The sequence below is a fragment of the Triticum aestivum genome, chromosome 1B (assembly GCF_018294505.1).
Source record: "Triticum aestivum cultivar Chinese Spring chromosome 1B, IWGSC CS RefSeq v2.1, whole genome shotgun sequence".
Taxonomy (NCBI): domain Eukaryota; kingdom Viridiplantae; phylum Streptophyta; class Magnoliopsida; order Poales; family Poaceae; genus Triticum; species Triticum aestivum.
In genome coordinates, this window is record NC_057795.1 from 575,608,669 (window position 1) to 575,636,485 (window position 27,817).

Consider the following 27,817-nt stretch of genomic DNA (forward strand, 5'->3'; position numbering starts at 1 on the left):
ATTTGATTCTTCTCTGAATTCTTTTATGTATGATTGAGTTATCTTTGCAAGTCTCTTCGAATTTTCTTTTTGGTTTGGCCAACTAGATTGGTAGTTCTTGCAATGGGAGAAGTGCTTAGCTTTGGGGTCAATCTTGCGGTGTCCTTACTCAGTGACAGAAAGAGTTGCAAGGCACGTATTGTATTATTGCCATCGAGGATAACAAGATGGGGTTTTTATCATATTGCATGAATCTATCCCTCTACATCATGTCATCTTGCTTACATCGTTACTCTGTTTTTACTTAATACTCTAGATGCATGCTGGATAGCGGTCGATGAGTGGAGTAATAGTAGTAGATGCAGAATCATTTCGATCTACTTGTTTTGGACGTGATGCCTATATACATGATCCTTGCCTAGATATACTCATAACTATGCTCAATTCTGTCAATTGCTCAATAGTAATTTGTTCACCCACCGTAGAATACTTATTCTCTTGAGAGAAGCCACTAGTGAAACCTATGGCCCCCGGGTCTATTCTCATCATATCCATCTATATCACTTTATTTACTTGCTTTGTTTTAGTTTGCCTTTTACTTTTTACTTTGCATCTATCTATCAAAAATACCAAAAATATTATCTCTATCAGATCTCACTCTCGTAAGTAACCGTGAAGGGATTGACAACCCCTAAGCGTTGGTTGCGAGTTGCTATCGTTTTGTGTAGGTACGAGGGACTTGTGCGTGGTCTCCTACTGGATTGATACCTTGGTTCTCAAAAACCGAGGGAAATACTTACGCTACTTTACTACATCATCCTCTCCTCTTCGGGGAAATCCAACGCAGTGCTCAAGAGGTAGCAAGAAGAATTTCTGGCGCCATTGCCGGGGAGGCTCATGCAAGCAAGTCAACCATACCAAGTACCCATCGCAATCCCTATCTCTCGCATTACATTATTTGCCATTTGCCTCTCGTTTTCCTCTCCCCCACTTCACCCTTGCCGTTTTATTCGCCCTCTCTTTCCCAATCTCCTCCTTTTTTCGCTTGTCTCTTCTTTGCTTGTGTCTCCATGTGCCTTCTTTTTGCTTGCATCTTCGCTTGCTAAAAATTTATGGATCCTCATCCACTTGCTAATCTCTTTAAGAGATCCAATTATGTTGAACCTATTGCCAGTGAGTTGAGTGCACTAGATTATCTTTATGAGGTTTTGCTTGAAATTCGTGAATCTGAAAATCATGATGAAGAAATTTATGAAGAGATTTAGGATAACTCCTTGGATAAAAAGCATGATTGCAATTATTTTCCTATAAATTCTCTTGATGTCAATTGTGCTAAAAATATGCAAAACCCTAAGCTTGGGGATGCTAGTTTTGCTATGTCTACTACTTGGTTCAATGATCATGATTGGGGTGTTTTTTCTTATAACTTTGAAAATTTATTTAAGCCCCATGATGAATATGAGATTGATAATAGTGTTTGCAATAATATTGAAAATGGGTTTGGAATAGTGTCAACTTTAGATCCCACATATTTGGATAATGTTCAATCTTATGATGTTTTTGATAAAAGTGGGTTTGGAGAGGTCATGACTTTAGTTAATGTTAATCTCACTATTTCAGAAGAGTGTGAACTTTGCATACATGTGGATCGTGTTGAAAATATTTTATGTGATAGCTATTTTGTTGAATTTTCTTATGATCCCGCATGTAATTATCATGAGAGAGGAAAATATGGTCGTAGCAATTTTCATGATAATAAACTACCTCTCGTTATGTTGAGATTGTTATTGTTTCTTTCCGCCTCCTTGCATATGCTAGTTTTTGCTTGCCTTGATAATTTTTTGCCTATAATATGCCTATGCATAGGAAGTATGTTAGACTTAGATGTGTTTATCACGTGTTTTACGATGCTCTCTTTGTGCCTCAATTCTTGTCTTTCTTGTGAGCATCATTGAAATATCAATGCCTAGCTAGGGGCGTTAAACGATAGCGTTTGTTGGGAGGCAACCCAATTTTATTTTGTGTTTTTTGTTTTTGCTTCTGTTCAGGAATAAATAATCCATCTACCTTCTGTTTGGATGTGGTTTTATGTTTTAATTAGTGTTTGTGCCAAGTAGGACCTATAGGATAACCTACGATGATAGCTGATTTGATTCTGCTGAAAAACAGAAACTTTGTGCTCACGAGAAAAAAATCAATAAATCACAGGAACGAGCTTTTGCATTGATTATTTTTGCTGCTGATCAATAAAGAAATTTTCCAGGACGTCCAATTTTGGTAGGATGTTTAGAGTTCCATAAGTTTGCGTTAGTTACAGATTTCTACAGACTGTTCTGTTTTTGACAGATTCTGTTTTTCGTGTGTTGTTTGCTTATTTTGATGAATCTATGGCTAGTAAATTAATTTTTAAACCATAGAGAAGTTGGAATACAGTAGGTTTAACACCAATTTAAATAAAGAATGAGTTCATTACAGTACCTTGAAGTAGTCTTTTGTTTTCTTTCTCTAATGGAGCTCATGAGATTTCTGTTGAGTTTTGTGTTGTGAAGTTTTCAAGTTTTGGGTGAATTCTTTTGATGGATTATGGAACAAGGAGTGGCAAGAGCATAAGATTGGGGATGCCCATGGCACCCCAAAGATAATCCAAGGACACCAAAAAGTCAAAGCTTTGGGATGCCCTGGAAGGCATCCCCTCTTTTCGTCCACTTCCATCGGTAATTTACATGGAGCTATATTTTTATTCACCAACATTATATGTGTTTTGCTTGGAGCGTCTTTTATCATTTGTGTCTTTTCTTGTTAGTTTACCACAATTATCCTTGCTGTACACACCTTTTGAGAGAGCTATACATGAATTGGGATTTGTTAGAATACTCTATGTGCTTCACTTATATCTTTTGAGCTTGATAGTTTTGCTCAATGTGCTTCACTTATATCTTTTGAGCGTGATAATTTTTGCTCTAGTACTTCACTTAGATGTTTTAGAGCACGGTGGTGGATTTGTTTTAAAGAAACTATTTGATCTCTAATGCTTCACTTATATTATTTTGGGAGTCATTAATAGCATGGTAATTTGCTTAATGTTAATATACTTGATGTTCAAGATATGTGAAACTTTCTTTTGAGTGAATTGAATACTAAGATAAGTTTGATGCTTGATAATTGTTTTGAGATATGGAGGTGATAATATCAAAGTCATGCTAGTTGGGTGATTATGAATTTTAAAAATACTTGTGTTTAAGTTTGCAAGTCCCGTAGCATGCACGTATGGTTAAAGTTATGTAACAAATTTGAAACATGAAGTGTACATGGCTTGTGCATCCTTATGAGTGGCGGTCGGGGACGAGCGATGGTCTTTTCCTACCAATCTATCCCCCTAGGAGCATGCGCATAGTACTTGATTTTTGATGACTTCTAAATTTTTGCAATAAGTATATTAGTTCTTTTGACTAATGTTGAGTCCATGGATGATACGCACTCTCACCTTTCCGCCATTGCTAGCCTCTTCGATACCGTGCATTGCCCTTTCTCACCTTGAGAGTTGGCGCAAACTTCGCCGGTGCATCCAAACCCCGTGATACGATACGCTCTATCACACATAAACCTCCTTATATCTTCCTCAAAACAGCCACCATACCTACCTATTATGGCATTTCCATAGCCATTCTGAGATATATTGCCATGCAACTTCCATCATCATCATCATGACATACATTACTTTTGTCATATTGCCATTGCATGATCATGTAGTTGACATCGTATTTGTGGCAAAGCCACCATGCATTATTTTTCATACATGTCACTCTTGATTCATTGCACCATCCCGGTACACCGCCGGAGGCATTCATATAGAGTCATATCTTGTTCTAAGTTTCGAGTTGTAATCCTTGTGTTGTAATCAATAGAAGTGTGATGATCATCATTATTAGAGAATTGCCCAAATAAATAAATAAAAAGAGAAAGGCCAAAAAGAAAAAAGAAAGGCCCAAAAAAAGAAAATAAAAAGGGTAATGCTACTATCTCTTTTTCCGCACTTGTGCTTCAAAGTAGCACCTTGTTCTTCATGTAGTGAGTCTCATATATTGTGCTTCAAAGTAGCACCTTGTTCTTCATGTAGTGAGTCTCATATATTGTGCTTCAAAGTAGCACCTTGTTCTTAATGTAGTGAGTCTCATAAGTTGTCCTTTTATACTAGTGGGAATTTTCATTATAGAACTTGGCTTGTATATTCCTACGATGGGCTTCGTCAAATGCCCTAGGTCTTCATGAGAAAGCAAGTTGGATGCACACCCACTAGTTTTCTTTTGTTGAGCATTCATAGCTCTAGTGCATCCGTTGCATGGCAATCCCTACTCCTCATGTTGACATCAATTGATGGGCATCTCCATAGCCCGTTGATTAGCCTCGTCAACGTGAGACTTTCTCCTTTTTTGTCTTCTCCACACAATCCCCATCATCATATTCTATTCCACCCATAGTGTTATATCCATGGCTCACGCTCATGTATTGCGTGACAGTTGAAAAGGTTTGAGATTATTTAAGTATGAAACAATTGCTTGGCTTGTCATCGGGGGTATAGAAGTTGGGAACATCTTTGTGTGACGAAAATGAAGCATAGCCTAATTATATGATTTTGTAGGGATGAACTTTCTTTTGCCATGTTATTTTGAGAAGACATGATTGCTTTGATTAGTATGCTTGAAGTATTATTATTTTTGTGTCAATATGAACTTTTGTCTTGAATCTTTCGTGTCTGAATATTCATATCACAATTAAGAAGATTTACATTGAAATTATGCCAAAGTATCACTCCGCATCAAAAATTCTTTTTTATCATTTACCTACTCGAGGGCGAGCAGGAATTAAGCTTGGGGATGCCTGATACGTCCCTAACGTATCTATAATTTTTGATTGCTCCATGCTACTTTATCCACTGTTTTGGACTATATTGGGCTTTATTTTCCACTTTTATATTACTTTTGGGACTAACCTATTAACCGATGGCCCAGCCTAGAATTGTTGTTTTATGCCTTTTTTAGTATTTCGAAGGAACATAATATCAAACGGAGTCCAAACGGAATGAAACCTTCGGGGTCGTGATTTTCCAACCGAACGTGATCCAGGAGACTTTGACCCTACTCCAAGAAGTGCCACAGGCGGTCACGAGGGTGGAGAGCGCCCCCCTGGGTGCGCCCCTACCTCGTAGGCCCCTCGGAGCTCCACCGACGTACTCCTTCCTCCTATATATACCTACGTATCCCTGAACGATCAGAACAGGAGCCAAAAACCTAATTCCACCGCCGCAACCTTCTGTATCCACGAGATCCCATCTTGGGGCCTATTCCGGAGCTCCGCCAGAGGGGGCATCCACCACGGAGGGCTTCTACATCATCGCCATAGCCCCTCCAATGAAGTGTGAGTAGTTTACTTTAGACCTTCAGGTCCATATCTAGTAGCTAGATGTCTTGCTCTCTCTTTTTGGATCTCAATACAATGTTCTCCCCCTCTCTCGTGGAGATCTATTCGATGTAATCTTCTTTTTGCGGTGTGTTTGTTGAGATCGATGAATTGTGGGTTTATGATCCAGTATTATCTATGGAAAATATTTGACTCTTCTCTGAATTCTTTTATGTATGATTGAGTTATCTTTGCAAGTCTCTTCGAATTATCTTTTTGGTTTGGCCAACTAGATTGGTAGTTCTTGCGATGGGAGAAGTGCTTAGCTTTGGGTTCAATCTTGCGGTGTCCTTACTCAGTGATAGAAAGAGTTGCAAGGCACGTATTGTATTGTTGCCATCGAGGATAACAAGATGGGGTTTTTATCATATTGCATGAGTTTATCCCTCTACATCATGTCATCTTGCTTACGGCGTTACTCTGTTTTTACTTAATACTCTAGATGCATGCTGGATAGCGGTCGGTGAGTGGAGTAATAGTAGTAGATGCAGAATCGTTTCGATCTACTTGTTTTGGACATGATGCCTATATACATGATCCTTGCCTAGATATACTCATAACTATGCTCAATTCTGTCAATTGCTCAACAGTAATTTGTTCACCCAGCGTAGAATACTTATGCTCTTGAGAGAAGCCACTAGTGAAACCTATGGCCCCTGGGTCTATTCTCATCGTATCAATCTATATCACTTTATTTACTTGCTTTGTTTTACTTTGCCTTTTACTTTTACTTTGCATCTATCTATCAAAAATACCAAAAGTATTATCTCTATCAGATCTCACTCTCGTAAGTAACCGTGAAGGGAATGACAACCCCTAAGCGTTGGTTGCGAGTTGCTATCGTTTTGTGTAGGTACGAGGGACTTGTGCGTGGTCTCCTACTGGATTGATACCTTGGTTCTCAAAAACCGAGGGAAATACTTACGCTACTTTACTACATCATCCTCTCCTCTTCGGGGAAATCCAACGCAGTGCTCAAGAGGTAGCAGGGCCGTGATGGAAACCTCGGCCGGACTCCCTTGCGAATAGAACCCGAATAGGCGATAAACCTGGACTAGGGTCTTGCATGGTTAGTCAGGTCGTGGCTGACACCCTCGCCAGGCTTTCACTTGAAGGTTGCCGAGATACATGACGTGTACATGGCGGTAAGTGGCGAGAGCGTGTGTGAAGAAGTACACCCCTGCAGGGTTAACATGATCTATTCTAATAGCCGGGTCCGCGGATATGGACTTCTTGGATGCTTACGTGGTACATAGACAACTTGAAGTGGATACTCTAAAATGCTCAAGACAAGTGTGAGTGCTATGGATGGCCTTCTCGTAGGGAGACGGGGAAGAATCCATAGTAATGTATTGTGTGGTGGTTAGTGGACTCGTGTGCGCTTTCTCACCTGAAAGAACTTACTCGTAGTCATAGAATAGGATAGCCACTGAGTCAAAGCTGGCTTGCTACAACTAAACCCCACATTGCCTTTTTGATACTAATGCATGTATGATAGGATCTGATGTAAGTCTTGTTGAGTACCTTTGTACTCGTGTTGCTTAATTTATGTTTTTGCAGAGGAGACTTTGGTTTTACTAGTTTTTCCTCGTGGACTTCGACAAGTAGCTTGTTACCTCAACTATGATCTTGTATGGATGTTGTAGATTGTCGGGCTCCTCGGCCTTTTTCATTTGTAGTTGTCTGTACTTAGACATGTTATGCTTCCTCTTGTTGCTTGTATGCTCTATATGTTGGGTCATGTGACCCCTATTTGTAATAAATGCCATGATGGCTCTTCTGAGCCTTTATCTATATGAGTTGTTGAGTTATGTTGTGATTCCATGTTGTACAACACATACTTGCATGTTATGTGTACATGTAACGTGTATTGCTATGTGTTGGATCTGACTACCAAGTTGTTTATTCCTGGTAGCCTCTCTTATGGGGATATGTCTCCTAGTGCTTCCACCGAGCCATGGTAGCTTGCTACTGCTCCAGAATACTTAGGCTGGCCGGCATGTGTCCTTCTTCATTCCTGTATTTTTTCCTTCGGGGAAATGTCACGCGTTGTTCCTTTAAGTCCTTGTAGCTTGCTATGACTTGGCTTCATATGTAGATGATCGACACGTTCATTGCTGGGTCATGTATGTCTGTCCCTATAAGTTTGTGCCACCTGGGTTTACGGCTAGTCATGTCGGCCCGGGTTCTCTGTCATACGGATGCTAGCGACACAATCATATACATGACCCAAAATGCGTAAACGGTACCAGGCCAGGTAAGTTGGCACCCGTGGGAATACCGTGCGTGAGGCCACAAAGTGATATGATGTGTTACATGTTAGATCGGTGTGACTTAGGATCGAGGTCCCGACATCCACCGACCATAACTCCAACTCCATATATTCACGTTCGGGGAGAAAAAAATCAGAGAGAAGGATTCATCACGTTTTACGATATGGAGTTGTCACCAATCTCTGTTCTTCCTCGGGAGGTATGATCTGGAGTCCGTTCGAGGCTCAGGAGAGGGGAATCAGTCGCCATCGCCAACATCAACCATCCTCCATCGCCAATTTCATGATGCTCACCACCGTGCGTGAGTAATCCCATCATTGGCTTGCTGGACGGTGATGGATTGGATGAGATTTACCATGTAATCGAGTTAGTTTTATTAGAGTTTGATCCCTAGTATCCATTATGTTCTAAGATTGATGTTGCTATGACTTTGTCATGCTTACTGCTTGTCACGAGGGCCCGAGTGCCATGATTTTAGATTGAACCTATTATGTTTTCATGAATATATGAGTGTTCTTGATCCTATCTTGCAAGTTATAGTCACCTACTACGTGTTATGATCCGGCAACCCCAGAGTGACGATAGTCGGGACACTTCCCGGTGATGGATGTAGTTTGAGGAGTTCATGTATTCACTAAGTGCTAATGCTTTGGTCTGGTTCTCTATTAAAAGGAGGCCTTAATATCCCTTAGTTTCCATTAGGACCCCGCTGCCATGGGAGGGTAGGACAAAAGATGTCATGCAAGTTCTTTTCCATAAGCACGTATGACTATATTCGGCATACATGCCTACATTATATTGATGAATTGGAGCTAGTTTTGTGTCACCCTATGTTATAACTGTTGCATGATGAATGCCATCTGACCTAATTGGTATCTTTTATAATGGACTAACTGATGCTTCCAGAGACCACCTGGATAGTTGCGCTGGTTGTGTTTTCAGGGAAAGAACCGTTGAGCAAGATGAATTGCTCTTGAATAATATATTGACTAATGATAATGATTGGACACTTCCTGAACCAACTCCTAAGCCAACTCTGAAGAAAAGGGGTATTCTATTTCTCAGTCCTGAAGATATGCAAGAGGGCAAAGAAATCTATGAAAGAAAAAGGTATTAAAGCTGAAGATGTTAAGAATTTACCGCCTATTGAAGAAATACATGGTCTTGATAACCCGACACATGTAGTAAATGTAAATTCTCTCTATAGATTTTATGAAGGTGATATTCCTCATAATAAGTCTGCTTGTCAATGCTTGGATGAGTTTGATAATTTTATTGTTAAACAAGAGAACTTCAATGCTTATGTTGGTAGACAGTTGAAACGTAATGCTTATATGAGTGAACAGTTGGGTAATTATATGTATAGAGTTAAAAGTGATCTTAAGCTTATTAGTAAACATGCTTCGATGGTTACAACTCAAGTAGAACAAGTACTTAAAGCACAAGATGATTTGCTCAATGAGTTGAATAATAAGATCAATGATGATGTTGTTAGAGTTATGACTAGAGGTTGCAAAATGACCCAGGAACCTTTGTATCCTGAGGGCCATCCTAATATAGTTGAGCAAGACTCTCAGAGAATTAATACTGATATGCCTAGTCCTTCTAATAAAAAGAAAAAGAATAATGATAGGACTTTGCATGCTTCTAGTGACCCTATTATTGACACACCTGAGAATCCCAATGATATTTCTATTTCTGATGCTGAAACACAATGTGGTGATGAACATGAACCTAGTGATAATGTTAATGATGATGTTCATGATGATGCTCAAACTAGTAATGATGATGATGTAGAGATTGAACCTGTTGTTGATCTTGATAAACCAAAATCAAAGAATCAACGTTACGATAAGAGAGACTTTGTTGCTAGTAAGCACCATAAAGAAAGAGAACCATGGGTTCAGAAACCCATGCCTTTCCCTCCTAAGCCACCCAATAAAAAGGATGATGTGGATTTTGAGTGCTTTGCTGAAATGATTAGACCTATCTTTTTGCGTATGCGTTTGACTGATATGCTTAAAATGCATCCTTATGCTAAGTATATGAAAGATATTGTTACAAATAAAAGAAAGATACCGAAAGCTGAAATTTCCACCATGCTTGCTAATTATACTTTTAAGGGTGGAATACCAAAGAAACTAGGAGATCCAGGAGTACCAACTATACCATGCTCCACTAAAAGAAACAATGTTAAAAGTGCTTTATGTGATCTTGGAGTCGATGTTAGTGTTATGCCTTTCTCTTTATATCGTAGACTTGATTTGAATAAGATGACACCTACTGAAATCTGTTTGCAAATGGTCAATAAATCAACTACTATACCCATCAGTATTTGTCAGGATATGCCTGTTGTGGTTGCAAGCGTTACTATTTTAACGGACTTTGTTATTCTTGATATTCCCGAGGACGGCAGTATGTCGATCATCCTTGGTAGACCATTTCTAAATACTGTAGGGGTTTTTATTGATTGCAACAAAGGCAATGCAAATTTTCATGTTAATGGTAATCAGCATACGGTACACTTTTCAAAGAAACAACCTCAAGTTCATAGTATCAATTCTATTGGAAAATTTCCAACCATTACTATTGGATGTTTTGAATTCCCTCTTCCTACTGTAAAAATAAATATGATATTCTTCTTGTTAGGGACATGCATATCCCCATTGAGGTGTCATTTCATGTTATTTGAAAGAGGTTTGTTACCAAGACTTGATCAAGCTTGTTAGTGGATTCCTTTTGATGAGCATGAGATGGATGAATTTAGAAGGCACAACTTTCTGTACCCTCCTTTTACTTTCTGTTATTTATTTTAAATAGAGCAAAATAGTATTTTCTGTCTATTTTCTGAATTAGCCTTGTAATAAAAAATATCCCAAAAATAAAAGTTCTCCAAATGCCCTGAAAATTTAGTATGATTTTAATAGAATATTTGAGAATTTCAGGCACTTAGAACACACCAGGGGGATGCACCAGTGAGCCACGGGGGTGGAGGGCATGCCCTACCCCCTGGGTGCGCCCCTGCCTTGTGGGCCCCACGCGTCCCCCCTCCACTTATTCCAGCACCCATCCACTTCGTCTTCCTCCAGAAAAAATCATCTCGTAGCTCAAACTCGTGTTCTTGCTCATTTTGCTGCCATTCTCGATCTCCTTGCTCAAAGCTTTGGGGGATTGTTCTTTGGTATGTGAGTCCTTCAATGGTCCAATTAGTTTTTGTTCAAGTGCTTTATTTATTGCAAATTTTTTCTATTGTGGTGACCCTGTTCTTGAGCTTGCATGTCAAATTTATACGGTCCAAGGTAGTTTTAGTGCATGATATAGTCTCTAGGCACTTGTGGGAGTAGTTGCTATCAATCTTGTTGAGTTTGGTTCACTTTTATTTTGAGTGACTAAAAGTTTCAGAAATCTTTCAGAGGAAGAAATGTTTAGGAAAATGTACCAAGGTGGTTCTTCAAGGAAGCAAGCACCGAGGCTCACGATACGTGAGCCGGACCTTGAACCACCAAGGGAAGCTCAAGTGCGGCCTTGTGAATGCCCGTCGGATGAATTTATGGTCCAAGCAGGTTTCAAGGATGAATTTGATGCATATGTACGTAATGCTGGTCTTGAGGACTTCGTATCAGATAAGTGTCGACAATACTATCACCTCACTGATTCCTTTGTGTGGAGGTTTAAATTTTCGTCTTAGCGCAACACTCACACTGTTATATTCGACCTCTATGATAAATCATATACCATGGACTTTGAACATTTTAATACTGCTTGCAAAATTCTCAAGTTGGGCTTCTTTAGTGAACCTCACAAATCTGAATATAATGATTTCGTTGCTAGCATCACTGTCGGTGTCAAAACCGGCGGATCTCGGGTAGGGGGTCCCGAACTGTGCGTCTAGGCGGATGGTAACAGGAGACAAGGGGCACGATGTTTTTACCCAGGTTCAGGTCCTCTCGATGGAGGTAAAACCCTACTCCTGCTTGATTAATATTGATGATATGGGTAGTACAAGAGTTGACCTACCACGAGATCAGAGAGGCTAAACCCTAGAAGCTAGCCTATGGTATGATTGTTGTTTTTTCCTATGGACTAAAACGCTCCGGTTTATATAGACACCAGAGAGGGCTAGGGTTACACAGAGTCGGTTACAATGGGAGGAGATCTACATATCGTATCGCCTAGCTTGCCTTCCATGCCAAGGAAAGTTCCATCCGGACACGGGACAAAGTCTTCAATCTTGTATCTTCATAGTCCGAGAGTCTGGCCAAAGGTCATAGTCCGGCCATCCGGACACCCCCTAATCCAGGACTCCCTCAGTAGCCCCCGAACTAGGCTTCAATGACGATGAGTCCGGCGCGCAAATTTGTCTTCGGCATTGCAAGGCGGGTTCTTCTCCAAATTCCATGTACCTGTCGAATAGTGTCCGGCTTCTAATACATGCTGCGCTCCTTGGCTTCTGTGCCCAATAAGGACCATCTTCCACGTGTCAAACGAATGCGAAAAGCCAGGGAGTTTTTTCATTTACCCCCCTAGCTGCGTAAATGAGCCGCCCATAAAAGAGTCGGGGATTTAGATCCAATTCACACCATCTTCCCTCCGCGAGCATTCATCGGAGCACATTCAACAAAGATCCATTCCATCATGGCTAGTCGATGCAGCTCCTCCTCTCGCCCCTCCAGCCCTCGGCCCGGAGATTGGGAGCGGTGTTCCGTCCCACACAGCGAGTTAGTAGCGCTGCAATCCAAGGGGTTCCTCCCCACAGCATATATGGTCCCAGTTCGAGACGGGCTTGCTACCTATAGTGGCGAAGAGCAGGCGGAGAGCGTCCCCAATCCCTCCAAAGGAGAGCGGGTATGCCTTGTCCCTTATTTAATAAGAGGGCTCCGATTTCCAATTCATCCGTTTCTCTGGGGGCTACTGGAGTTTTATGGCCTCCAGCTACACAACCTCACGCCTGCCTCCATACTGCATATTGCGGGCTTCGTGGCCCTTTGCGAGCTGTTTTTGGGCGTCGAGGCCCATTTCGCACTATGGAAGAAGTTGCTCTGCCTCGTGCCCCGCTCTTAGGAGGGTCGATTTATCAAGTGGGCGGAGCCGAACTATGGCGCATCACCGGGACCGGATATCTATCTGGAACCCCAAAGAAGGCGTCCGAGGACTGGCCTTCAGAATGGTTTTATATAGATGACATCCCCCTGCCGGACCCTGTACGGATCGGCCTCCCTGAGTTCAATAATGCTCCCTTGAAGAAACGCCTGGGCTGGCGTCCACGAAGCCCTCAGAGGGAAACTGACAGGGACGTCCTTTACCTGATGAGCCGGATAAGGTTGTTAGCTCATTCTGGGCTGACCATGATCGAGGTCATGGCCACATGCATTATGCGGGGGGTGCAGCCGCTTCAGTACAGAGGCCACCCCATGTGGGATTTCAATAGGGAGGACGATCCCACCCGATGCGGTCGCAAGGGGCCGGATTTAGCTGCTACTCTAACGAAGATCTTATCCGCTTTGTACAAGGGAGAGGAGGAGGAATTCCTCCGTGTCAACCCACGGGACGGATTATCTATGTACAATCCTCCAAGCTGGGTGAGCGAACACTTTCACTTGTCTATCCGTTTTCAAATTCCCATAGTCAAGTACTTAGTCTAGCAAATTTAACGCAGGAGCTTCGCCAGACTGTAAAGGAGATAAACAGCCCTCCTCCACAACCCGAGGACCCAGAACAATCCCTCGACCCGGACTCCCAAGAGGACCCGGACTTATGCGTGGAGCTGATTGATGGGGTGTTTCATCAAATGAGTAAGGACAACACCTTAGTGGCCATTACGGCCGATTATCCCGGACTACTTCTAGCCTCAAAGGTAACCGAGACCGAAGTCCCAGTACTTTCAAGAGGATCCATCCATGCTTATTTTTTATCACCGTATACCAATGGCGTTTTTTCGCAGGGAAGTCCTTGAGGCGGAGGGCCGAGCCCGTGGCGGCTAGTCAACAAGGGCCATTGAGGCCCGACGGGCTAAAAAGAAGTGCGAACCGGATCGAGACGCCGGCGCAATGGTACGGCGTGCGACTTTAATGCCCAGGGTTTATGCCTTCAAGGCATACTAACGTTCATGCTATCCACCGGCCAGGCTTCAAGGCTGGGTCCGGAAGCGGAGGCGAACACGGGGCGCGCACCGGACGCTCCTCCGACAGAGGACATGGACAGTCTATCTGCCACCAATTCAGAGGTGGAGAGTGCCATGAACCACAGGCGTCGCCGGACTATTCTTCATGACGCATGTTTTTTCCAAGAGGCGTTGGAAGCCTTTAATACGGGAGATGCGTACCTCTGTGCCGCTCAAAATGGTCTAGCCAGAGCCACCGAGCAGTATGTAAAAGACATACGGGTGAGTAAATCTGATGGTTATATATGTCAGTAGCCCCCGAGACTTGAAACAATTAAAATAACTGATTTAAGGATCATTTGTTATGCAGGATCTTACAAAAAAGAATACGCAACTGTCCCAGGAGCTGGAAGAGTGCAAGGCCCAACTTGAGGCTGCACTAGCCGCTACAGAGAATGCCAAGGGGACCCCCTCAGGTAATATATGCTTCGAAAGATAAGTATGTTGTGAAGTGCGGCATGTGTGCAATTCTGACAATAACAGTGCAGATGGGGTCAGAGTGGATCCGGACAAGCAACAACTCTTGCGCCAGTTAAAGGCCAGAGAGAGCGTGATTACGAGGGTGAGGCAAGAGAAGAACAAGCTTCAAGATGCCAATACCCAGCTGGGCGAGGAACTAAAGGATGTTCGTGCTCAGCTATCGGATTCCGTAAAGGAAAATCAGCGACTTCGACGCAGCATTTTTAGTAAGTGCTTGAACGAATCTTCAAAAAAGAGTTCGGCGAGGAAGTCGATTGACAGAGTTATGTCTGTAGATATGCTGACAGGTCGGCCTGCGGAGGAAATGCCCGGTTCTCCGGGTGACCTTCTTCCAGAGCTATCGCAACTACACGAACGAGTTCGGTAGGCAATGCAAGGCGTCGTCCAGGCTTTGTGGCCATCCCTCTCCATGCTCGAATGCCTTGGAGAACTTGCAGAGAAGCTGAAGGGAGCGCGGCAGCGCCTCCGATTATGGAAGATATAGGCCTGCCGTCAAGGCGCCAGGGAGGCCTGGGCCATGGTGAAGACGCGGTACACGAAGGCTGACCCAAACCACATGGCCGAGGTTGGACCTGTGGGGCCCGACAGGAAGGAGATCCCTGTCAGTTTGGTGTACGGCCAGGTAGAGCTGGCCGCCAAGTATTCCCAACAGGACTGTAAATTAGACAGCCTGTTGGATGGTATTGAAGAAGAATATACCCCGTCAAGTTGACTATGTAATTTAAAATGACATGTAAAATGCCTTCTAGCCGGATGTAGATCATTTGTCATTGCGGACCTTTTCGCTTCAACCTCTGGACCCGATAGTCCGGAGTGTGTCTGAATACCCTCTCGGTTATGTAAGAACCGGGGCATGCATGGAGACCAGGCGTAGGGGTCATAAGTGCTTTAGCAGACAAGTGCCCAACTAGTTATGTTATATTACATGGTTAGTAAGAAACATCTTCCAGGGAGAATAGTTCCGTTAGGGGTTCCTTTCCATAGGAGGCATGCCCTAAAGTGCATGTCCGGACTATGCAAAAAGCAGAAAAGCATCTGGGGGCAGATAAATAAACAAGTGAAAAATCATCTTTTAGTTCACCGACCGAATATTCCCTTAAGAATGCTAGCTTTCGGCTTCACCCAGTCTGAGGTACACATCCGCTTGACCCGGCAGTAACAATCGCAGAGGTGCTCCCTTTACCACCTGGCCGAACAAACAGGAACGTAGGGGTAAGCACAGGAGCCAGGCAACCCAACTTGTCCAAAACTGAAGTCATATCGATGCATATAATGGTGCATAAAAGGTTCATGCGGAAGTGTCACACATGTGTTGGGCATGAGGCCCGTGTATATAAGCTTCTGATAAAGAAGCCCCAAGGTATAGTGAGCGCGGGTGGCGCGTCAATTATGTGCGAACAATGTGCAAGCAAGCTCTTAAAGGCTTGGAAGAAAAAGGAAGGGAGAAGAGAGAAATATAAGGCAGCTAATTTGTAAATAAAAAAAAGGACAGAGGAAGGAGATGAACAAAGAGTCCGGCGCTAGGCATAGCATCTTCGTAGGCGTGCTGCGTTCCATGGGTTCGGCTTGAGTCGGTTATCCGATGCATCTCGCAGACGGTACGCTCCACCGGTCAGGACTTGGTCGATTACGATGGGACCCTCCCATTTGGGCTTGAGTTTGTCCTTTTTCTTGTCCGGCAGACGTAGAACCAGTTCACCAACATTGTATGTTTTGGCCCGTACTTCTCTGTTTTGATATCTTCGAGCCTGCTATTGATAGAGTGCGGAACGGGCTTTTGCCATGTCGCGCTCCTCCTCCAATGCATCCAAGCTGTCCTGCCAATCGAGCTCGGCTTCTCTTTCTTCATACATGCGCACTCGAGATGAGTCATGAATTATGTCGCAGGGCAGGATTGCCTCTGCGCCGTATACCATAAAGAATGGTGTGAATCCGGTAGTGCGATTCGGCGTGGTCCGCAGCCCCTACAGTACGGAGTCGAGCTCCTCTACCCAGTGCGTGTCACATTGCTTGAGAGATCGCACTAATCTGGGTTTGATGCTGCTCATGATTAGACCATTGGCTTGTTCGACTTGCCCGTTAGTTTGTGGGTGATAGACTGAAGCGTAGTCGAGCTTGATGCCCATGTTTTTGCACCAGAGTTTAACCTCGTTGGCCGTAAAGTTTGTGTCGTTGTCCGTGATGATGCTGTGGGGGACGCCATAATGGTGTACAACCCCTGATATGAAGTCTATCACCAGTCCGGATCCGGCCGTCTTAACAGGCTTGGCCTCTATCCATTTGGTGAATTTGTCCACCATGACCAGTAGATTATTTTGCTTGTGGGTTCCTCCTTTAAGGGGTCCAACCATGTCAAGCCCCCAGACCGCAAAAGGCCAGGTAATGGGTATAGTTTGGAGAGCGGTAGGTGGCATGTGGCTTTGATTAGCAAATAATTGGCAACCGACGCATCGCTGGACTAAGTCCTGAGCATCTGCCCGGGCCGTCGGCCAATAAAATCCGGTACAGAAGGCCTTGCTTACAAGGGCCCGGGCTGCGGCGTGGTGCCCGCCGAGTCCGGCGTGAATTTCAGCCAGAAGGTTCCGCCCTTCCTCTTCGGAGATACACCTTTGAAGGACTCCGGTGGTGCTTTTCTTATAAAGCTCTCCTTCGTGGACTTTATAGGCTTTAGATCACCGCACTATGCAGCGTGCCTCATTTTGGTCCTCGGGAAGTTCTTGCCTAGTTAAGTAGGCTAAGAATGGTTCTGTCCACGGGGCAATTACTGCCATTATTACGTGGGCTGAGGGTGTGACTTCATTGGCGGAGTCTTCCGTTGTGTCAGAATGTTCGGTGTCCGGTGGTGTGGCCAGGTCCGGATTGTTATTTCCGGATTCCCCTTCCCACTGTACGGATGGCTTGAATAGCTTTTCCAGGAAAATGTTGGGGGGCTGCATCGAGCTTTGCGCCAATGCGTGCCAAGACGTCTGCTGCCTAATTGTTTTCCCGGACTATATGGTGAAATTCCAGCCCTTCAAAACGAGCTGACATATTTAGGACGGCGTTGCGATAAGCTGCCATTTTCGGATCTTTGGCATCAAAGTCTCCGTTTATTTAGGATATCGCGAGGTTCGAATCCCCACGCACCTCTAGGCGTTGAATGCCCATGGAGACTGCCATCCGAAGGCCATGTAGAAGGGCCTCGTATTCGGCTGCATTGTTGGAGTCCATATACATTATCTGGAGTACATATTGGACTGTATCTCCTGTTGGTGACGTCAGAACGATGCCAGCCCCCAGACCCGCCAGCTTTTTGGAGCCTTCGTAGAGCATGATCCAGTTGGAATATGTGCCGTACTCTTTAGGGAGTTCGGCTTCAGTCCATTCAGCGACAAAGTCGGCCAAGGCTTGCGACTTGATGGCTCGCCATGGCTTATAGGTTATGTCGAATGGGAGGAGCTCAATGGCCCATTTGGCAATCCGTCCCATTGCGTCGCGGTTGTTTATGATATCATTAAGAGGTACTTCGGAGGCTACTGTTATTGAACACTCTTGAAAGTAGTGTCGTAGCTTTCGGGATGCCATGAACACTGTGTATGCTATCTTTTGGTAATGCGGATACCAGGACTTGCATGGAGTGAGGACAGTGGACACGTACTAGACTGGTTTCTGGACCGGGAATTTGTGTCCGTCCGTTTCTCGTTCGTCAACGAGGACTGCGCTTACAACTTGGTGAGTTGCCGCGATGTATAACAACATTGGTTCACCGATGTTAGGCGCGGCCAGGACCGTGTTTGTTGCCAGTATGGCTTTTATTTCTTCGAGTCCGGCCATCGAGGCATCTGTCCACTCAAAGTGTTCGGTGCGCCGGAGGAGGCGGTAGAGGGGTAATGCATTTTCCCCTAAGCGGGAGATGAAGCGGCTTAGAGCCGCCATGCATCAAGTCAATTTTTGTATTTGCTTGAGATCTTTTGGAATATCCAGTTGTGACAGAGCTCGGATCTTGGCTGGGTTTGCTTCAATTCCTCTACCTGATACGATGAAGCCCAAGAGCTTTCCGGCTGGTACGCCGAAAACGCATTTTTCCGGGTTAAGCTTAATGTCATATGTTCGGAGGTTATCGAATGTGAGCCTCAAGTCGTGTATTAGAGTTTCGACATGCTTTGTTTTGATGACCACATCATCCACGTATGCTTCAACTGTTTTGCCGATCTGGTTGGCCAGACATGTCTGAATCATGCACTGATATGTTGCGCTGGCGTTTTTGAGCCCGAAGGGCATTGTGTTGAAGCAGAATGGGCCGTATGGGGTGATGAATGCTGTTGTGGCTTGGTCTGACTCTGCCATCTTGATTTGGTGGTAGCCAGAGTATGCGTCGAGGAAACACAATGAATCGTGTCCTGCGGTGGCGTCGATGATTTGATCAATGTGGGGGAGGGGGAAGGGATCCTTTGGGCAGGCCTTATTGAGGTCTTTGAAATCGACGCATAGGGGCCAGGATTTGTCCTTCTTTGGTACCATCACCAAGTTTGCTAGCCAGTCCGGATGTTTTGTATCTCTGATGAATCCGGCTTCCAGTAGTTTGGCTAGCTCCTCTCCCATGGCTTGTCTCTTAGGTTCGGAGAAACGCCGAAGAGCCTGCTTAATAGGCTTGAATCCTTTTAGGAAGTTCAGGCTGTGCTCGGCCAGTCTGTGTGGGATTCCTGGCATGTCTGAAGGGTGCCAGGCAAAAATGTCCCAATTTTCGCGTAGGAATTCCCTTAGTGCGGCGTCTACATCAGGGTTTAGTTGTGCCCCGATGGAGGCCGTTTTTGTAGTGTCCGTTGGATGGACTTGGAACTTGACTATTTCGTCTGCCGGCTTGAAGGAGGTGGACTTGGATCTTTTGTCGAGTATCACGTCGTCCCTGTCCACCGTGGAGTGCAACGCAGTTAGTTCCTCGGCCGCTAGGGCTTCGGATAATGCCTCGAGGGCCAGTGCAGCTGTCTTGTTTTCGGCGCGGAGCGCTATGTCCGAATCGCTAGCAAGAGTGATGATTCCATTGGGTCCGGGCATTTCGAGCTTCATGTATCCATAATGGGGTATAGCTTGAAAAATTGTGAATGCCTCTCGCCCTAACAGAGCGTGGTATCCGCTGCTGAACAGGGCCACTTGAGATGTGACCTCCTCGGATCTGTAATTATCCGGCGTGCCAAACACCACATCCAGTGTGATTTTTCCTGTATAGCATGCTTCCCGACTGGGGATAATTCCTCTAAAGGTTGTGTTGCTTCGCTCAATGCGGCTCCAGCCTATTTCCATTTTTCGTAGGGTTTCCTCATAAATGAGGTTCAATCCGCTGCCACCGTCCATGAGTACCTTGGTAAGCCAAAAGCCGTCCACTATTGGATTGAGGACCAGTGCGGCTGGTGCTCGGGCTGTCCGGAATTTAGGTTCGTCACTGGCATTAAAGGTAATAGCCGTGTCACTCCATGGGTTTATTACTGCTACCTGGTAGACTTCGGTAAGGCTGCAGAGTGTTCGTTTCCTCGCATTGTTTGATGCGAAAGTCTCGAAGATTGTTGATACCGTACTGGCGTTCCTGGGGTGGTGCTCTGCGGATTCTGGAGTTAGAAGCTCCTCGCCACTTCTGGCCACCTGCCGGAGTATCCAACATGCTCTAAGGCTATGAGTTGGTGCGGTGCCCTCTATACTATGAATTTTACAGGGTCCATTGAGACATCCCTCCAATACGGTTCCCTACCCTATAGAGGGTTTTTGTTTTTTGTTGTTTGTCCCAGGTGCCTGGCGATAATGCGCCCTTTTGTTTCGGATTGGGATTGTATTCAGGGTCGGATTGTCCCAGAATTTTGTTTTGATTTTCCGAACGCTTCCTGTCGCACAGTACTTTCATACTATGGATGCCAAGTCGGCGAAGCGTGTAATTTCACGGCGACTTATGGCATTGAGGATTCCGATGTCCATGCAGTTGTTGCAGAAGAATGAAATTGCATCCCCCTCGCGGCAATCCTTTATCATGTTCATAACTAGGAGGAATCTGGCCCAGTAATGGTGTAGTGTTTCCCTGGGCTCTTGCCGAATTTGGGATAGATCCCTTATATTTGGGTGGGCAGGTGGATTCAAATCCGGAACCTCGCCCGATCTAAGACTCAGGGGCCAAGAAATTTCCGAACTCGGAAGCTTGGGTTCTTGGATGTTATCCAATGAACCAGGCCCGCTGCCTGACTTAGGTTTAGGGCTTGAGTGACGTCCTCCCCTCCGCGGATGTCCGGCTTGGAGGGATCAGGAATCCGGACACATCTGGTCCTTAGGATGGGTGAAGATTCGCAGCATTGTTCCTCCACCACTTCGACGTGGTGGGTGACCTGGGGAGAGTCAATCTCTCTCGGATCGGGTTTAAGCCCAATCTGATTGTAGTCTGTAGCGACTCCCAGGGCGGCGATGCGATCCAAGAGCTCGTTTAAGGAAGAGAGCTCCATCGGATCTAACTGCTCGGCAAGTTCCGAGTTGACGTGGAGATTGCTTTCGATGACCCGAGAAGTCATCGTCGGCGCGGCGACCGAACAGGCGGTCATTTAGAAAACCGCCTAGCCGGAGAGTTTGGCCGACAGCCAAAGCTCCTTTAGCAACAACGCTGTCTTTAAAGATGGGGTGCGGCATCCTTCCTGAAGGTGACGACACAGAGGAACTCTCAATGAAAGCACCAATGTCGATGTCAAAACCGGCGGATCTCGGATAGGGGGTCCCGAACTGTGCGTCTAGGCGGATGGTAACAGGAGACAAGGGGCACGATGTTTTTACCCAGGTTCGGGCCCTCTCGATGGAGGTAAAACCCTACTCCTGCTTGATTAATATTGATGATATGGGTAGTACAAGAGTTGATCTACCACGGATCAGAGAGGCTAAACCCTAGAAGCTAGCCTATGGTATGATTGTTTTTTTCCTATGGACTAAAACTCTCCGGTTTATATAGACACCGGAGAGGGCTAGGGTTACACAGAGTCGGTTACAATGGGAGGAGATCTACATATCGTATTGCCTAGCTTGCCTTCCACGCCAAGGAAAGTGCCATCCGGACACGGGACGAAGTCTTCAATCTTGTATCTTCATAGTCCGGGAGTCCGGCCAAAGGTCATAGTCCGGCCATCCGGACACCCCCTAATCCAAGACTCCCTCAATCACTATGGGAGAAACTAGAAATATAACACAAGCTACCATAGGGAGCATTCATTTTCCTACCATACATTACTTTGCTCTCTTTCACTACAAAAAAAAGACACATCCATGACATTTTGGGCCGAACGAATTTTTTTCTGTCATACTTATGACACTTCTATGACGATAACTGTGACAAAACGCAGTATCATCATAGATGTGGTGGGCTCCTACTTCTATGACAGAAAATCGTGACAGAAAATGGGCTTTTCGTCCTAGGCGGGCCGGAGACGCAGCTGCATGGCATTCTTTGGGCCATCCATGATGGAAAAAACCGTGGTAGAAGCGAGGGCGAGGAAATTATCGGGGAGTTCCCGGTTATGGTGGGTGGTCGGGGGCCGAGCGATGCACGTTTCTCTCGTAAACGTACGTGCATGGGTGCGAGGCATTGGGCTCTAACTGAACCCGAGGGAGGCGTTTGCCTAACTGAACTTGAGTGATTGCACTGCAGGCTATGCATTACTGAACCCGAGTGATCGATCGATGGCTGTTAACTGAACCCAATCGAGCGATTCCTTCACTACTGCTGCTAACTGAAGTCGATCGATGCTACCTCTGGATGAACAGTGAGCGTTGTTGGGGGTTTGGATGAGTAGTTCCCGGTGGGGGTTGGATGAACAGGACCCCGTGGTGTTACCGCTGGATGAACAGGACCTCGATCGATCGAGCCGGTTGGGCATGGATGAACAGGATCCCATGGAGGGCTGGATGAACAGGACCCCGTGGAGGGAAGGTTGAACAGTAGCCGGTGGAAGGCTGGTTGAACAGTAGCCGGTGGAGGGTTGGATGAACAGTGGCCCGTGGAGGGGTGGTTGAACAGGACCCTGTGGAGAGGGCTGGTTGAACAGTAGCCGGTGGAGGAGCGGTGGAGGCTAGATGAACAGGAGCCGGTGGATGAACAGTCGGAGGTGGATGCTGGAGGAGGTCGACTGTGGATGAACAGTAGCTCGTGGAGGCTGGAGGAGGTCGACGGTGGAGATGAACAGTATCCCATGGAGTCCCATTTGGCTGTACGCCACACCCCTCCCTATGAACAGGACCCCCATTTTGACCGTAGCGCTCCAACACAAGTCCGTTTACTCCGTTTTGCGGTATGCCACACCCCTCCCGATCAACAGGACCCCGTTTCGACCGTAGAGGTCCGAGAGAAGTTTGTTTCCTCCGTTTTGCGGTATGCCAGACCCCTCCCAATGAATAGGATCTCGTTTCGGCCGTGGATGGTCGAACACAAGGCCGTTTCCTCCGTTCTATGGTACACCAGGCCTCGTTTCCATCGGCTGTTCCATCCAAGCCAGTTGGCTCCCGATGAACACGATGACACATTCCGTTCCACCCAGCCGGTTGGCTCCCCATGAACACGACGATGCAGTTTCTTCGTTACGACCCAGCCATGTAGACGAGCCCTGGCCGTACATATGCGTGAGTAGGCGTTTGAGACCCCGCCCGTATGTACATACATGGTCGTATTTAATTTCTTGCACCCTGGCCGCTGTACGTATGTGTACATGCTACGTGCGTGCCTCTACTACGACACGTTCGCGCCTCAACTACGACATGTGTGTGCCTCTACTTCGACCAGTATGTATGTACACATTCGCGACCAGAATGACAACACTACGTACGCTTCGACCAGGTGGGTCCCGACTGTCAGGAACTTCCATGCATGCGAAGATGTAGCTGGTGGGTCCCAGCAGTCAGGGGGTGAATCATTTTTTTGCCCATAATATGGGTGCACTTCCTTGCGTGCGAAGATGTCGCTGGTGGGTCCCAGCAGTCAGGGGGAAATGTTTTTTTCGCGAAATACGGTGGCCCGTCCAGTGGGCCCCTGATGTTAGGTGGAGGAATCATTATTTTTCGCGTAATAAGGAGGCACTTCCTTTCTGCGGCCATGGACGCAGCTGTCAGCCTCTCCACGTACACTACTCTTCCGATAGAAGTCGTTCCTTGACCACGCCGTGCCAAGAGCACCAGGGCGATTGACGATGGCGAGGTCTAGGAAGGGGATGACACGGAGCCGGGGAAGACGCGCAGTGGATGCCGACGCAGAGAGGAGTATGAGGGTTCACTAGTTGGGCTGCGGTGTGAGGCTGTCGTCGCCGTAGAATAATAGGGGGTGTGGGTGAGTAGAGGGATGGCCTAGCCAGCGGTGGGAGTAGTAGGGGGCGGTGAGGCCTCCGCGGCATCACAGCCGGCCACGGGAGGCAGGAGCACGCGACACGACCTGCGCTAGTTTGGGCGGCTAGAGCATGAAGACCAGAGGTTGAAGAAGCACTGCGGCTGTTGGATGGACATCGTACGGTCACTGGAGATAGAATCATTCATATTGACTAAGTTGACAAAGCCCTCTGTCCCCATCAACTTAGTAGGCCCACAAGTCAGCCTCCCACTATGGTGGGTCCCAGCTAGCAGGGGGTATTCATTTTTTTGTAATAAGGAGGCAATTCCTTGCGTGCAAAGATATAGCTGGTGGGTCCGACCTGTCAGTGGGGTGAACGTTTTTTCGTGAAATACAGAGGCCCTTCCAGTGGGTCCCAGCTGTTAGGTGGAGGAATCATTATTTTGCACGTAATAAGGAGGCATTTCATTGCGTGCGGTTGTGGACCCAGTTGTCAGCCTCTCCATGCATAGTCTACTTCCAATAGATGTTGTTCGTTGACCATGTGGACCACTCCGTGCCAAGCGCATCCAAGGTGATGGACGATGGCGAGGCCCCGGATAGCAACGAGCCGGAGATGGGAAGACGCGGGAGTAGAGTCACAGACAGAGAGGTGTACAAGGGTTAACTAGTTCTGGAGCGGTGTGGTTCGGCAGTCGATGGAGAAGAACAGGAGGTGTGGAGGGGTGGAGGGATGGTTTAACCAACGGTGGGGTAGCGCTTCACAGTGAAGCGTGCTAAGCAGAGCTGCTAGCAGGAGGAGGCGGGTGCAGGTGGCCCCGGCGGCGCTGGAGGAAAGAAGGCGAGAGATTGAAGATGGATGCCGGTCGTTGGATGTAAATCCAATGGCTAACAAAGTCAGAATCATTTGTTGACTAAGTTGACAACGACCTGCATTGGCTTCGACCTATTGGCCCACATTTCAGCCTCCAAAAATGTGGCACCTATTCAACCCATTTTTTTTAGAATTTACAGTCAATTTGATATCTTTTTTTAGAATTACAGTCCATTAGTTGGGCTGGGTGAACAATAATGTAGCATCCATGTGGCCCATTTATTTTTTCGTAAAAAATTACAGACCATTTGCACTTTCTCAAAATACACGATTTAACTGGGCTGATTCTAATTATAATGTTGGGTTGGGCGCAGCAATGTTAAAATAATATGTGATTCGTTATTACATTGGTCCTTAAATCTTACCAAGCTTTTGCACACAATCACCAGGATTTTCATTGCCAAAAAAATCTAGGATTTTATTGTTAAGAAATTATTTTTATAAGTTAATAAGATGTGGGACATTGTTTTCTTACATATGTAAGTATATGTTAAATATATGAGGAAAATAACAATAATATATAATAACATATAAAATAATTTAGATATATATAATATAGTTAGAAGGGAAACATAAGTTGGACCAGGCGTTCCTATTCTTATATAGAAAAATAAAACAGACCTCTGTGTTTTCTTCAAAAAAATACATAAATTGGGCTGCCGATGTTTCAGGAAAAATAGAACCTCAGATGGGAGGTCCATAGGCCGGTCGATACATGACGGCCCTCAAGAAAATACAAACCGGCATGTCGTGGGCTGCGCATGTTAAAAAATAAAGCCTGGACGGGGCAACCCAAAACCCAGCTGATACTTGTTGCCCGAGTGATAATAAATGATACCTGCCAGCTCCCCTGCTTCGTTGTGAATTTTATCTCCTATAGTAACTACGTTGAAGCACCTAAAAAATGTAACTATGTTGACAAACCCGTGGGCCCCATCATCAGTATAGCATTCGGAGGAAGTATTTTTCTGATAAGGCACTTGCTTGCATACGGCCTCTCCACGTACAGTCCTCTCCAGATTCCTCTTGTTTGTTCAGCATGTTCACAGCGGCAGACAACAGCGCTATGGTGAGCGACAAAGGCGCAGGAGGAGATCCGACCACCTGAGGAAGTGCCTTATTTGTAACGAAATTACTGAACTAGCCCAGTGGCCATGTGACACTACCCGACAGCTGTTCCGCCCGGGTTCGATTCCACCTGATGCAGGGAAAATATCTCCAATTTTTTTGCCTTTGCCATTATTGACATGTGGGTCCCCATTGTCATCTACGCACACCACGTCCAACACTTGCCAAAACTTCATCCCTCGTTTTCTCTGTTTTCGCACACTCGACATTGTATTGTGTGGGCATTTTGAAAATAGCATATCTTTTTGACTGTGCGTCATATGAAGATGTGCTATGCATGAATGTTGATCAGCATGATGTTAACTAGCTGGTAGTTCCATTTTCAACCATGAATAAAACTTCCAAGATGATGTTAACCCTGTTTTAAAAGGCCGTGTTAATATAAATGCTCTGCCTCTGAAAGTTGCAGATTCTTATCTAAAACTAAACTTGCAGTTTCTTATCTGAAACTGAAACTTGCAGTTTCTTCTCTGAGAATCACATTGTCTGCACTTTTATACTCCTATGAAACTACATTTTTTAAGTGCTAAAAATAGAACACTCTGGAATTCATAAAATACTTCATATGCTCAATGCTGCAAATCTGAAATTCAAAAGACATTCGTATCTGAAAGTACTCTCAAAATACACCACACAAAACACAATTCACAACCTGCAAATACTGACAACCCTAAGCTCCTCCTGACAATTCACAACATGCCCGACTATTGGGCTGGGGGGGGCAGTCCCCTCCTATTCCTTGGTGGCAGACAGCCACCCCGTGCGACAATGTGAACAGCGAGGGAGAGGACGGCAGGGAAGCGTCGTCGGGCCAATTGCTTTTCTCCTCTTGCAGTTGGGTTCGGTCAACGAAGACTCCACCGGTTCACTCTGGCACGACACCCTCACAAACGACACCCTATAGATTCTCGATCCTTAAATCCCTGGTGGATGGTCCATCTGAGATCGATACTCCCACCACCGCTCCCTCCCGATCGGATTCGGTGAATCTGTTTGCTACATGGCCCAGAGGAGCATCTCTATGTACTCTCGCGCGACTCCCTTTAGAAGTATCGTTGCATTTTCACTCTGTTGCAGATATTTGGCCATGGATGTCGCCGTCGCTGCAAGTTGGTCCTTGTTGTCAAACCAAGACTGTATCTCCAACATCCTTGCTAGCTTCACAGGGTCGCCGTCTACGATCCTCATGTGTCGGTTGTACTCCTCCATCGATCTACTTCTCCACAGCACCTTCACTCGCCGGTGGTGGTTTTTGAATGGAAGAGGAGAGGAGCAGCGCTGGTTTTGGATTAGAACGGGAGAGGAGCGATGCTGGTTTTGGATTGGAACAGGAGAGGAGGGGCGGTGGTTTTGAAATGGAAGAGGAGATGAGCGGCGCTGGATTTAGATTGGAACAGGAGAGGAGCAGCAGTGGTTTAAGAGGAGAGGAGCGGCGCTGGTCTTGAAGTATTTTTTGTTTTGTGTATTTTGGGTTGAAGTTTGACCATGTACTGTATTTGACAAGCAAAATGTGAATGCATGTCACTAAAAATGGTATCGTTTGGTTCGTATCTGAATGTACTTTCAAATTGTATTATTTTTTGCAACGTATAACATATATTTTATTTGTGAAAATCATGGTCAATTATGACCCAGAATAAAAGGGAGACTAGTTAATGTGGGTTCGCTTTCTTAATTGAAGGGTAAATTGATTTTGATTTTGATCCAGTCACAGCGCGCCGGCCCTCTCGTCCAATCCTAAATCGCTGCCGCACGCTCGTCGCCCTCTTCTCCATTGCAAAACCACCTCCTCTCCTCTCCATCATCTCCATTCCAAAACCACTGTCTCGCCTCTCCCTCTTCTCCATTGCAAAACCGCCCCCTCTCCTCTACATCTTCTCTATTACAAAACCACCGTATCGCCTCTCCCTCTTCTCTATTACAACACCATCGCCTCTCCCTCTTCTCTATTGTGGGGTCAACAGCTAGAACTTGTGATTCAACATGAGCCTCTGTGGAAGCAGGCTGGTGGATCACAACACGTCGATCTTGGTTGTCGGCCGTAGGAGGAGCAACTCAGATGGGTTCAACAATGAGAGGCTGAGAGGCCGCAGCACGCCCTTTCTTTGAAGACTTAGTTCCCTTCGTCTTCAACTTCTTCTTGGAAGGGGCATCGT